The sequence below is a fragment of the Lepus europaeus genome, chromosome 11 (genome assembly GCF_033115175.1).
Source record: "Lepus europaeus isolate LE1 chromosome 11, mLepTim1.pri, whole genome shotgun sequence".
NCBI lineage: Eukaryota > Metazoa > Chordata > Mammalia > Lagomorpha > Leporidae > Lepus > Lepus europaeus.
The window spans coordinates 109,185,474-109,199,813 of NC_084837.1; the positions used below are offsets into that span (position 1 = coordinate 109,185,474).

At 50.9% G+C, this 14,340-nt stretch overlaps 1 long non-coding RNA gene across 1 annotated transcript; it reads left to right on the top strand.

Moving 5' to 3' along the window:
* Positions 1-12,135: 12,135 nt before the first annotated feature.
* LOC133769655 (uncharacterized) lies at positions 12,136-14,071 on the top strand. Its single transcript, XR_009867218.1, has 3 exons — positions 12,136-12,332; positions 12,508-12,662; positions 12,847-14,071. It is a non-coding gene; the product is annotated as an uncharacterized LOC133769655 (long non-coding RNA).
* Positions 14,072-14,340: the final 269 nt, after the last annotated feature.

A 14,340-nucleotide genomic window follows, 5' to 3' on the forward strand; every position in this document is an offset into this window, starting at 1 on the left:
TCTAAGCTGCTGGTTGGTCAGTGGTGCTCGTGACCTCCCTCTGATTGGTCGGTGATGCCGTGCTCTTTAGGGAATTTTTGTGATGGTCAAGTGCGCTTCTGTTGGTCTGGGGGGAGGAAGGTGCGGGTGGAGCTACTTGCAAGTTGTCATCACCTTCTCCCCTAGATCTGGAGTTTTCCTCTCTGGATCTGGAATTCCCCTACACACACCTCTCCAGGCAGTACTGGCTGAGCAGTATTTTCTACTGGAAAAGCAATTTATTTCTTGAGTCCCAAGATCAGAACCTTATTGGGCCAGCTGTATCACTCCATCAACTCAGTGAATTTTATTAAGATTTTATTTATTTGAAAGGTAGAATTACAGAAGATGGAAAAGATGGGGCTGGCGCCGTGGCTCACTTGGTTAATCCTCCACCTGTGGCGCTGGCACCCCATGTGGGCACCGGGTTCTAGTCCTGGTTGCTCCTCTTCCAGTCCAGCTCTCTGCTGTGGCCCGGGAGGGCAGTGGAGGATGGCCCAAGTGCTTTGGCCCTGCACCCGCATGGGAGACCAGGAGGAAGCACCTGGCTCCTGGCTTCAGATCGGCACAGTGCCCACCATAGTGGCCATTTGGGGGGTGAACCAATGGAAGGAAGACCGTTCTCTCCATCTCTCTCTCTCACTAACCCTGTCAAATAAATTTTTTAAAAAAGAAAACAGGAAAGACAGAGAAAGAGAGATCTTCCATCTGCTGGTTCATTCCCCAAATGGCCAAAATAGCCTGGGCTGGGCCAGGCTGAAGCTGGGAGCCAGGAGCTCCATCTGGGTCTCCCACATGGGTGACAGGGACCCAAGGACTTGGGCCATCTTCCACTGCTTTCCAAGTTGCATTAGCAGGGAGCTGGATTGGATGTGGAACAGCCGAGACTTGAACCGTTGCCCATGTGGGATGCTGGCTTTGTAGGCAGCAGCTTAACCCACTGCCTCACAATGCCAGCCCCTCAGTGAATTGTCTTGGTTAAAGGACAGGCCAGGACACCTTGGGCTAGGAGAGGCGGATGACAGGCTGGGTCCTGCCTTTACACTGTAAGGGTTTGGTCTCAAGGAGAAGAGCTGTAGCAGGAGGGAGAGAAGCTATCAAAAGTCCCCCTTGTTGCACCAGAGTGTGACACCTGCCCCCTCCCCTGCTTTTCCACCCCCAGGCATCTCTGGGGGTCCACAGAGAATTGCCCACCAGTCAACCATCTCCCTGCACATCTGGCCCTGACTTCTGTCCTGCCCAGCACCCTTCCCTTCTGAGAGAGTCCTGGTCCCCTGGGCACTGCTGCCAACACCATGACCGTGTCCCAGGCCTGCCCTCCTCCCTTACATGTGGCCAGGGACCAGAAGTATCCCCAGCCACCACTCCAGAAACAGGCTGTTTCCCTGTGCGAATTCATCTGCTGCTTGTGCTAGAAACCAAGATGCTCTTAGCTGAAACCAAGCTCAGCGAAGCCAAACAGAAGACAGACATTGGTACCACTTTCCCGGCCTGCCTGCGTGGCCACAACACCCTCAACACCCCTCCCTTCGGCACCAAGCCCACGGCCTCAGTCCCCTCTAGAAAGAGGGGCAGGTCCCTTAGCCGACCCAGAGCCAACCTCGGCCCCTGGTTCACAATCACCAGCCTAGGCAGCAGGCTTTGGCAGAATGATTAAGCCTACAATTCTGAAAGCATGCCTCCCCTATAGACGTGCCTGGGCTCAAGTCCCAGCTCCACTCCCGACTCCAGCTTCCTGCTAACGGAGCCCTGAGCAGGCAGCAAGTGCGGCTCAAGCAGTCGGGTCCCCATCACCCATGTGGGAGACCCAGGTTGAGTCCCTGGCTCCTGCTTTCTGCTTGGCCCAACCTGAGCTGTTGAAGGTATTTGGGGAGAGAACCAGAGGATGGGTGGATATCTCTGTCTGCTTTACAAATAAATGCAAATAAATAGATTACCAAATGTCCTAGAAGATGCAAAGCGGGAACACCCCTTCCTGTCTGCCCTCCCAGGATGCATCGCCTCACCCCACCCCTGTGATCTCAATGCGACAATGATGGCTGATAATGGCCCGTTTCTCCAAGTCTTGTCCTCTGAGCCTCCTACATGAGTGTAAGTCACTTTTCTGGTTACAAAAAAAATCTCTGATGAGAATGCAGGTGGACAGCAAGGCCAGGCAGCGTCCCTCCATTCCCACAGCACTGTTGGATGGCAGCACCTTGCATCCATGAGGAAAAGAAAAGCCTAGAAGAAGACACTGGTTGGGGCCAGCACCGTGGTTCAGTAGGTTAATCCTCCACCTGCGGCGCTGGCATCCCATATGAGTGCCGGTTCTAGTCCCGGTTGCTCCTCTTCCTATCCAGCTCTCTGCTGTGGCCTAAGAAAGCAGTGGTAGATGGCCCAAGTCCTTGGGCCCCTGCACCAGCATGGGAGACCCAGAAGAAGCTCCTGGCTCCTGGCTTTGGATCGGTGCAGCTCCGGCTGTTGTGGCCATTTGGGGAGTGAACCAACGGAAGGAAGACCTTTCTTTCTATCTCTCTCTCTACCTGTCTATAACTCTACCTCTCAAATAAATAAATAAAAATCTTAAAAAAAATGACACTGGTGCTTGCCCAATTTCTTACTCATCACCTGAACTTCTAAAATTGTGATGAACAAGGAAGATTTGTGTGTCAAGTGGTGTTTTTCCTTGAGGGTCACCAAAAATCCCAATATTTATTACCGCAGTCATTCTGCATCTTTTAAGATTCATTTGTGACAGAGAAAGAGAGAGAGAAAGGGAGAGAGGGAGAGAGGGAGAGAGTCTTCCCCATCCACTTCCCAAATGGCTGCAACAGTCTGGCTGGGACTGGGCCAGGACAAAGCCAGGCCAGGAGCCAGGAACTCCATCTGGGTCTCCCAGGTGGGTGGCAGGGACTCGAACCGGCACTCCGATATGGCAGCATCATCACCGCCACGGCTCAACCCACTGTGCCACAACACAAGCTCTTCATTCTGTTTCTCCCCTGTCCGAGGTCCTGGCACTTAATTTGTTTGCACAACTCACAAGGCTTTGGTGAGGTGGAGAGGCAGCTTGCTGGACACCAGCATCCTCCCTGCCTGTGTGTGAGGCATCCCAGGCCCTCCTCACGGCAGGTGTCTTTGAATCGCTGGCTTGTTTTTTTCTCTGGAGCTCGTTTCCTGCCCATTAGTTTTCCCCATCATTCTACTCACTACAGCCAGAAGGAGGAGCAGTGTGCTAAGCTGGCTGGTAAGCTGGGTCTGGAGTTCTGACCAAAGCAACAGCCAACTAATGCCAGGACACCAAATCCAACACAGAGTGGGTAGAACTGTCCAAGGCAGAAGTTGACCTAAAGGAAGATCCTTTTTGAATCAAAAGCTAAGAGTAAAGGGTGAGAAATGTAGTCAAAACTTGCTAAAGATAAATATATATTCAGAACCAATAAAGGATATAAAGACCTGTTATTAGTAACAATTAAAAAAAACAGATTTAGATTCAAGAACTCTTCTGTTTGGACCAGTGGGGGATGGCATTGTGGTGCAACAAGTTAAGCCACTACCTGCAACACCCGAATCCCATATGGGGCACCTGTTCGTCTCCCAGCTGCTCCACTTCCAATTCAGCTCCCTGCTACTGTGCCTTGGAAGGCAGCAGAAGATGGCCCAGGTGGTTGGGCCCCTGCACCCACGTGGGAGACCCAGATGAAATTCTGGATTCCTGGCTTCAGCCTGGCCCATCCCTGATGGTTGCAGCTATTTGGGGATTGAATCAGTGGTTGGAAGCTTGCTCGCTCTCTCTCTCTCTCTGCCTTTCAAGTAAATAAAAATAAATCTTTAAAAAAATTTTAAAGTGTGGATAGGAAGGGAGAGCCTCTGAGGAAGTGGGCTGGGGGACGTGGCAGGGAATATCCAGGACTCAGGGGGTCCCAGATCCTGTGGCCGGTTCCTCCCCTAGGAGGGAACATCGGTCTGTTATGACTCAGTAATATTAGCTAAAAGGTCATCTTCCTAATTCCCTGTGGCTCCACTTCTGGCCCATACCCCACCAGACACACACACACACACACACGCACACCCCACATCATCATCACCACCATCATCATCCTCATCATCCAGCCCCATCATCCGGTATCAGAAACAGACTCTCCCACAGGAGATACCAAGCTAACGCCCAGCCCACAGAATCGCTCTGGGGCACTTGCCACATAATTTCCCTATTCAAAGAAAGCCCATCGGGTCAGTTCAGTCTGTCCCTTAAAGACACAAGAGCCAAGTTCTAGACTGCGGTCAGTGGTCATGGCCTGAGCTGATGCCGGGCAGCCGCTGGCCTCTCTGGCATCCACTTTCCATCGATACGATACAGGGAACAACTGCACCGCATTTATACTCATGTGAGTGTCCAGATCTACGTCTATGCAGACACAGATACGTTCCGTATCTGAAGCACCGATACTTTTACTATTTTATAAGTATTCCAGTTGACCATTTAGTATGACTTTTTTCCCCTAAGATTTCGTTATTGGAAAGGGAGAGTGACAGAAGGAGAGGGAAAGAGCTTTTCTATCCACTGGTTTACTCTGCACCTGTGCAATAGCCAAGGCTAAGCCAGGAGCCAGGAACTGCACGCAGGTCTCCCACGTGGCTGCCAGGGGCCCGGGACTTGGGTCATCATCCGCTGCCTCCCAGGTGCATTAGCAGGGAGCTGCATGGAAGCACAGAGCAACCAGGACTTGAACCAGGAACTCCAGTCTGAGAAGTGGGCAGACCAAACAGTGGATCGGGTCACAGTGCGCACCCCTAGTACAACCCTTTTTAATGAAATTATTATTGTTCCCATTTTACAGATCTAGTAACTGATATTCAGAGAGGGTGATTTGCCTAAGCTCACACGGTGACACAGCTAAATGCTTCATCCCAGATTAATCTGATTCCAACTCTTCTCAGTGTACTAATTTGTGCAAAAGAGAGCCCTTCCCACTGATGGCTGTTGAACCATTTTCACCTAAAAGCTCGCACTGGAATCTCCCCGTTAACCTGATGAAGTAAATGAGAACAAGGTTTAGGAGATGGTGTGAATAGACAAAGTGAACTATAGCGTAAGAAGGGGTCGGAAGCTTGACAAACACAGAGCAAGCAAGACAGGGAATGCAACGGGGTGTGGGGAAACCAGAATCAGGAGATACGCTTATTCTGGTGCAAAAATGTTGAAATCCATGCATACTTTTCCATCACATGCATTTCTATGAACTTTGAAAGACCCCTCGTATGCGTGGGTTTCAACATTGTTGCACCAAAACTAACCTGTCTTTTCATCTCACTTTTCCATGAAATGTTCGAAGTCCTCTCATGCAGTCTAAGGACACGGGGCAACTAGAAGCCTAAGAGAGATTTTAATGACTTGTCAGCATGATACAGCGAGTAAACTTCAGGGCTGAGACTCGGGATCCGGTCCAGGCATGGACTACAGGTGGCAGGAGCTGGCTGGCCCACTGCTCCCGGAGCTCCTCCTTGTGGTTCCATGGTGACTGAGTGGACGCACCTGTGACAAGTCTATGCCGAGCTAGGGCAGGTGCAAGAGCAAGGCAGGGAGGGAGGTAGCCTTGCATAATTCATGCTGCTGCTAGCACTGATAAAGTAAAAGAACCAACGAATAAATAAATGAGAAATAATTTTTTATTTATTTTATTTTATTTAAAAAAAAAACTTTTTAACAATAAGAAGGCAGCCCCAAGACACAGCCACATGGGGGGATCCTGCACTGTCCCTTGGAAGTGGCAGTCTCCACTCTGCCACACAGAGATTCTTTGTATGAAAAAATATTGAGTTGTAAAAAAAGAAAAGGAGAAAGAAACATTGTACCTAGGCTTCTATGGGTAGTTTTGTCAATAATGAGAACATAGGGTGGGGCCGGTGTTGTGGCATACTGGGTAAAGCCGCCGCCTGCAGTGCCCGCATCTCATATGGGCACCAGTTCAAATCCCAGCTGCTCCACTTCCGATCCAGCTCTCTGCTATGGCCTGGGAAAGCAGTAGAAGATGGCCCAAGTCTTTGGGCCCCTGCACCCACGTGGGAGACCTGGAAGAAGCTTCTGGCTCCTGGCTTCAGATCAGTGCAGCTCCAGCCATTGTGGCCATCTGGGGGAATAAACCAGCAGAAGGAAGACCTCTCTGTCTCTCCCTCTCACTGTCTGTAACTCTACCTCTCAAATAAATAAATAAAATCTGAAAAAAAGAGAGAAAAAAAAAGGATCGCATGTTGAGTTTTGCCATCACGACTCTTTATATCTCTTTAGCTCCTTTAATCTAGGAACATCTCTATTTTTTTAATAAAGGGAACTTATTTCTTAGAGCAGTTTTGGATTAACAGAAAAATCATGTGGAAGATACAGAGTTTTCATAGACACCTGCCCACCCATCCCAACACACAGAGCCTCCCCCACTATCAGCATCTCCGTCCAGGTGGTGCATTGATTACAATTGGTGAACACAGGACGACTCACCATTGTGACCCCGAGTCCGGGGTCACACGCTGGCCCTTCTATGGGCTTGAACAAGACGCAGTGAGAGGCACCCACACTCTGGTATCGCAGCACCCAGAGCCTCCTCCACCCCGTGATCCCTCCTCCCTGCCAACCCCTGGCAACCCCTGATCTTTTCACTGTCTCCCTGTCCAGAGCATGCTAGAACTGGAAGCATATGGAAGGCCCACTTTCCAGACTGGCTTCATTCACTTGGTAACAGGCATTTAACTGTTCTCCTGGGTTTTTCCTGGCTTCACTGTTTATCTCTCTTTAGCTCTCGCGAGAGCGAGAGAACCCGTGTTTGGGAACAGGTCCTGCTAAACCTTGGTGGGTGGGGAGGGGGCGGGCAGGAAAGTAGGAGCAAAGAATCCCATAAGGGTGGGGATGGAGCTGACACCGATGGTTGGGCCATCTGGTCACCTGGCTTCCAGTAATGGCGGCGGGGGCTAGAGCCTAGGATGGTGTTTGGGGTGTAGATCAAGCCACAGATAAGATGGCGCCATTTTACTAACATTTCCCTCTTTTGTTTTTTATAAAGCAGGAGTTGTATGGGATTACATCAGCCCCCAAAGTCCAGGACGGGTGGAGGGACAATGATCTATCTTTAGAGCTACTTCCTGCTGACACGGGGCGACGAGGTACTCTCTGCTGGCATGGGGCGACATCGCAAGCCACTGTCTCCTGCGTGGGGAGCCGAGTATATATCCCTGTAGCAGCATTTGGTTGACCGCCTGGTTGGTGAAGGCTTTGGTTTGTTCCATTATCAACTCCTGTAAACACTTACACAGACACGGTAGTGTAAAAGACAGGGTGAGAATAGCAGCCAATGATCCTAAGAGTGGCATTAATGAGAGGATTTCATAGAGGAGAGAAAATGGGGGGGGGAGGAGTGGACACTGGTTTTGTAAGAAAACCACCCAACTGCCTTCGGTGGTGGCAGTCCCATCGGCACGCCCGCCCACCGGCCATGAGTGAGAGTTCCAGTTGCTCCACATCCTTCTCACCCTTTGATGTTGCCAGTGCGTGCCCAGTCGACGCGTAGCACACCTCAATTACCTACGTGATTGTGTACGACCTTGCTCTCCATTTTCCATTCATTTGAGACCAAACGCACAACGCACCTAAAATATCCTTCTAACTGTCGCCTGGGTTTATTTAACCTTTTATTACCTGAATCAGCCCTCCCAGCGACACTAGCGGCTGTTGGTACTGGGTGGCTTTCTGAGTGCCCGGCGCTGCACCAGGGTGTCTCTCCCCCCCAAGCCTGGGAGGGAAGCTCCTGCCGCCTTCTGTCCATTCTGACAGCAGGGGGCACTGCGGCCAGTAAGTCTCATGGTCATGGCTACCTGGACGTAATGGCTGTTTTCTGCGTGTGTACGCCTGTTGATGACTTGTTCTAGTAAGATCAGGTGTGTTCAGCCCCAAGGCTTACACGGGGTGTCCTGCAGGCAGCAGTGAGATGCTCTGTGACAAAGGCTCCAATGGTCCAGCGGATGATGCCGTCAGGAAAAGCACGGACAAGATTGTGTCTCCCGGGGCCGACGCCATGGCACAGTAGGTTAATTCTCCGCCTGCAGTGCCAGCATCCCATATGGGTGCCGGTTCTAGTCCCAGCTGTTCCTCTTCCAATCAAGCTCTCTGCTGTGGCCTGGGGAAGCAGTGGAGGATGGCCAAGTGCTTGGGTCCCTGCACCCACGTGGGAGACCAGGAAGAAGCTCCTGGCTCCTGGCTTTGGATCGGCGCAGCTCCAGCCATTGAGGCCATTTGGGGAGTGAACCAATGGAGGGAAGACCTTTCCCTGTCTTTCCCTCTCACTGTATGTAACTCTACTGCTCAAATAAATAAATAAATTAAATTAAATAAAAAACTTTGTGTCTCCGAATGTGATCCAGTTTGAGGACAAGTTTAATTACCGTGCCCCTATGTCTCCATACTAATCAACGTCTCAAAGGGCTTTTTCTGTATTACAAAATTCAACACTGAAGTGTTAGCAAAGCATCATGACGGAGTTTCACATGCAAACTGAAGCACTTGACTCTCCTTCTATAGAAAAGTCGATTCTCAGGTACGATGTGTGCATCAGGCCTTTTCCTAGAGTTTCAAAAGAAAAACCAGAAGGAATGGCCACACAAAATAATGAAATGATCTAGGGCCGGCAGTGTGGCACAGTGGGCTAAAGCCTGTTGTGCCAGCATCCCACATGGGTGCCGGTTCAGTTCCTGGCTGCTCCACTTCTGATCCAGCTCCATGCTGATGGCTTGGGAAAGCGATAGGGGACAGCTCAAGTGCTTGGGCTCCTGCACCTGCGTGGGGACCCAGAGGAGGCTCCTGGCTCTTGGCTTTGGATTGGCCCAGCTCTGGCTATTGCAGTCATTTTAGGAGTGAACCAACAGATGGAAGATCTCTCTCTCTCTCTCTCTCTCTCTCTTCTTCTTCTTCTCTCTCTGTAACTCTATCTCTCAAATAAATAAATAAATCTTTAAAAAAAAAGATTGTGGATACTTAATTCAAATAGGGTGTTGAGGAGGTGGACCCTGCCCCCACGTGGGAGAAATACTGGCTCCTGGCTTCAGATCAGCCTAGCTCTGACCATTGCGGCCATTTGGGGAATGAACCAGCAGATGGAAGATCTCTCTCTCTCTCTCTCTCTCTCTAACTCTTTCAAAATAAATAAGGTCTTCAAAAAAAATGAAAAGATCTGTGTAAATCGAATCAGGAAGGAAAATAGAACAAAATACAAAGTCAAGTGCAAGTGGCCTTGGGTGAAATCTCTGTGCACAAGCGTCCTGGTCTTTGGTCCCTGAATTGTCCCCAAAGGACCGTGGCCCAGGTACAAGCAGGGCGACTGAGATTCCAGCCCCAATGGTGCAGGCAAGGCTCGCTACCCAGCATGAGTGCTTTCCTGTATTTGCTTCTCAAACCTCATAAATATGTTCAACTGTTCACATTTGCATTGTATCTAAGCCAGCTCAGCCCCAAAGATAACATTTCCTGCTCTCATGGGGCATTTGCTCTGTTATTCCAGACTGTGTTCAAGGAAAACATCCTTCTCCCAGTATTGCTGAAAGCAGAATGTACCAGTCTTAATTAGCACATTAACATAATCGCATCAAGCAGAGACACAGAACTCAACAATAGGAAATTGGGTAAATCAGCACAAATGACTTCGGCTCCACGCTTTATAATTAGGCATAAAAAAAAAAACTGATAGTTTAAAGTCTGTCTCATGCATTTCCTATGGCTGTTTCTGATCCACAAGGCTAGGACTGTTGATACCACGGAGTGCTTAAATTTATCTTCCTGGCGAAAGCAGACAAAAGCTTAAGCACACATATTTTTGTGCCGAGGGGTGTTTTATTTTTTATCTTTTGTGCTAAAAGTAGCAGCTCTTTTGCTTTCCAATGCATTTGCCAAAGCTCAAATGCTATTGAGAGAAATCGTGCAAATGAAAACAGGTGGCCGTGCCAACGAGGAGAGCTCAGACCCCAAGAGACACAAAGGGGACCAAGAATAAATAAATAAATAAAGCGACTGGGAGTTTTGCATGTTCCCGTCTCTCTTTTATTTTGTACCGGACTTTCCCCCAGGAATTTGCAAGGACTTACCAACCTTCAGCCCCTTCCTCTGAACAGATTCGGATGATCCACAATGACAGGTCATTTTCTAAGGGGAGGCAGAAGATCAAATGCACCGAGTGTAGCTTTGTGATGGCGCAGAAGGTCGATAAGTAAAGGAGAGAGGGGTCCCTGGATCCTGGTGTTGGTGTCACACGCACACAAAAACCCTGCATCTGCCCTTGCTTGCTGGGAGGCCCCAGGCAGTTTGCTTAACCACTCAAAGCCTCAGTTTTCTCCTACGCAGAATGGGAACAATGACAACGATTTCATCACAGTGCTGCAGGGCTCACAGAGGTAGTCTGGAGCCTGGCACGTGGCACACTGCCCAGTAAGGGGACAACAATGGATGGCCATCGGGCCAGGTGTGTCACACCGTGGGGACAGGTCTCACCCACCCTGCGGCTCTTTTTCAGGAGAACTCCTCCTTGCCAGTCAGATTGGGGCTCCCCACCTTGGGACCAGCGTACACTGTGACCCCTGCTTGTCTTTCACAGGGTGGGTGTATGTCTCTGTGTAAAACAGAAACACCTCCTAAAGGTGGCTGAGGGGACAGACACAGGCAGCTCTACTGGGCCCCCAGGCAGCAGCTCCTCCACATCACAAGGGGCACTAAGCCTCCCTCCTAGCTGGGTCTTTTTTTTATTTGACAGCTAGAGTTAGACAGTGAGAGAGAGAGAGAGAGAGAGAGAGAGAGAGAGAGAGAGAGAGGGAGAGAGAAAGGTCTTCCTTCCATTGTTTCATCCCCCAAATGGCTGCTACAGCTGGAGCTACGCCAATCTGAAGCCAGGAGCCAGGTGCTTCCTCCTGGTCTCCCATGCAGGTGCAGGGGCCCAAGCACTTATCCTCCACTGCCTTCCCGGGCTACATCACAGAGCTGGACTGGAAGAGGAGCAACCGGGACAGAATCCGGCACCCATAAGGGATGCAGGCGCTGTAGGTGGAGGATTGACCAAGTGAGCCATGGTGCCGGCCAGCTAGCTGGGTATTTGAGATCATGAGGATCCCAAGCCAATCACTGTAGGTGAGGGCCTTGGAGCTGGTGATGCTCTGCTAGATTCTAACACCTGCACAGGGACAGGTACCTGGTGGGCAGGCAGCAGTTGCCAGTTGCTCTGGTCTGAATTCCCTGGGGTCAACTGCCAGCCTCCATTCTGATGTCACCAAAATTCTTTGCCAATATTTTTATTTGAAAGAGAGAGAGGTTCTCCACCTGCTGGTTCACTCCTCAAATGCCAACACCAGGCAGAGCTGGGCAAGGCTGAGCCAGGCTGAAGGCAGGAGCTGGGAGCTCAATTTGCATCTCCGACATGGGTGCATGGGTGGCAGGGATCAAAGCGTCGCGCCTGCAGTCCGCAGCCTCCCAGGGTGTGCATCAGTGAAGGGCGGATCAGCAGTGGAGCTAGGCTGGGACTTGCATGCAGGTGGCCCAGCTGGTGTCATGAAAATGTAACTGTGCACCCTCAAATGGCAGGCTCTGTAGACTCTAGCCCAGCACGGCTCGGCGCTCCAGCCCGAGAGTTTCTTCCATTCTGCCTGTTAGCCCTGTTCTCACCCATAGCCCTTGTTCCTTTCTGGTGGATTCATTGCAAGGACTGGGCTCTGACACTCCATCACCTGTCACTCGGCGCTCCCACCTCCTGCACTGGGCTGGCTCCCTTCCTTCTGGTCTCATGCTTGGTCTAGCCTGGGCTGCACCCTCCTGGCTCGGCTCAATGGCTGCTTCCTTGTGAAGCCATTGACTCTGCCCTGATCTGATTTCTCTACAGCCCAGGCAGCTTCCTTGCTTCTCCCCGGCCCCTACCCCCACTCCGCCCTCTCTGCTTAGCCCCCTGTTCCCTCCCCACCTGTAGGAACGTCTGGCACAGTAAACCACGGATGAAGTAAGAATGGGTCCTTTCTGTATTTGCTCCGGGAATAGCATTTCCCATCTGCTCTGATTGTTTGCAGACTCAAAGGGCAATATTGATCCAGGGAAGAGGACTTTGTGCGGGGCAGGGAGACAGAGCTCATCGAAGTGGTTCACCGTGGGAGCTGAGATGCTCCCTAAAGACCCACCCTAGACCGAAGCCAGAGAGGCAAAGGGGCGACAGCAGGGTCCGTGTGGCCGTGTCACGGAGCAAAGCCACCAGACTGGGATGGAGCTTTTGGAGTTGAGACTTCATAAAAATGCCTTTGCTCTCGGTTGCCATGGCTGTGCGGTGAGTGGAGCGAATGCATTTACGGGGGACACAAAAGGCGGCTTCAGAGCTGGGGGTGGGGGCGGGAGGAGGAGGAGGAAAGCCGTAGTCCTTCTACTATCTGCTCCTGTGATTTCTGTGCCGTGGATGCACTCTGGGGTCTGCAGGGAGAATTTGCTGTCTGAATTCTGCGCAGGTGTGAGCCTCTTTCTATCCATGAGCTCATGGTGTCTCCCAGGCGGCTGACCGTGAGGAGAGATGGTCTCTTGGGCTCCTTGCTCCCGGGAAGCCCTTCTCATGCTAGGGGTCAGAGCCCCCAGGAGACTTCCTCAAGCTCTCTGCACCTGCCAGGTAAGCAGGTGCCATCCAGGACCTCTGGCAGAGGAAGGCACCAGGGAGGTGGTGAAGTGAGGGGGCAGAGGGGAGTCGTAAAAATGGCTGGGAGTTGGGGGAGGGGTCTGGATTCGAGTCCTCCCCCCGCCCCAGGTCTGTGTCTCAAATGGGCCCTGCTCTGACCCAACCAGTGTCTTTCCAGACTTGATGGGGACAATCTTTACCGTCTGTCACCTGCTCCATTTGTAAAGCCTGTCCCCTCGCCCTGAGAGACAGCCGACCCGGAAGAGTTCCCACGGACTTAACCTCTGCCTCAGTTACTTGTATCCATGCAATGGGTGTAACGGGGAGAAGATGAGGTCATTCAGCCTGCGGGTGGAACACGTGGGAACCAAAACAACACCTGCCCGTACATCCAAGAGGGTCTCGCCTCTACTTACCTCGTTCCCCACCCTGTTCTCACCCTACTGGTTCTCTCACCAGTTAATGGCGCTGGGGTTGTCCACTCTGTTGCCTCCACTACTGCCACTCCCACCCCACATCCAATCCCTCGCTCACCCCTCCTATCATAACCCCAGTTCATGCCACAGGCCACCGGCACCTTTCACATGGGTTGTGCGATGCTCTCCTGGCGAGGCCAAGGCAACTTTGGCTGGCAGACAAGGTCATGGCAGAAGGTCTGTCTCAGCACGGCCTGAGAAGGACAGCTGCGGCCCTCTTGGTGGTTTTAGGTTTGTTGGGAACTGCACTCTGGGTAAGAAAGCCAGAGCTTCCTGGTAGTCCGGCTAATGATCGCTGTATTCATAATTTTAGGGAAGAACGCTTAGTCTCATTATCCCCAAAATGCCCATTGCTTTGTAGAATTTTAATCAAGCAGAATGTTAGTGTAGGAGAAAGGGTTAATGCTTTATGCAAGGTTGAGCTGTTTGTGGAAAAGAATTAAAAGGCAACAGGCTCCCTGGTATAGACTTCCCAATAGAATAAAGATAAATGTTATTAAAGCTTTAATTCTATATATGCTACAAATACAACAATGGTTAGGATGTCAAAACTGTAGAATAGACCTAAGTGAACCTTAAATAAGTACAATAAAGAAATTAAAGAATTGCAAAAAGAACTGCAGAGAGGGGATTTTAAAAAGGGCTTGCATTGAACTTGGGGCTTCTAGTAAAGAATAGATTAGGAAGGTACTATGCTAGCTGGTGTAGCCAATTTCTGCATAACTCAACAGCACTCCAAGCCTTGGCTTGTGTGGGCAGCCCGTTATCTCACACCTGTCTGTGATTGTAACCCATGTCCTGAATATGCCCTTGAAAATCAAAGAAGTTGTAATTTTAAAAAAATGGACAACAGACATGTTATTGTGAGAAAAAAGAATCATTATGTGGCTTAGGATATAAAAATAAAGTCTGGTGCTCTAGAGCCGGAGCCATGCCATCAGCCTTGCTGTGAGTGTGTCTCTCATTCCTTGGAGCGCCGACACCTCGCACACCTTGGCACCCCTGGACTGGCTGGAGCTGGTCTCCGGCACTCTCCTCTCCTTCCCTCCTCACCTCCGCCCTTAGCCCCTTTGCTGCAGCCAGAAGGATGCTTTGGGGCTTGGCTCTCAGCACTCCCAGGGGCTCCCACCACCATCACATGTTCTTGCTGTGGCCCAAAGTCCCTCGTGTCTGGCCCCCAGCCCCCTGACCCACCT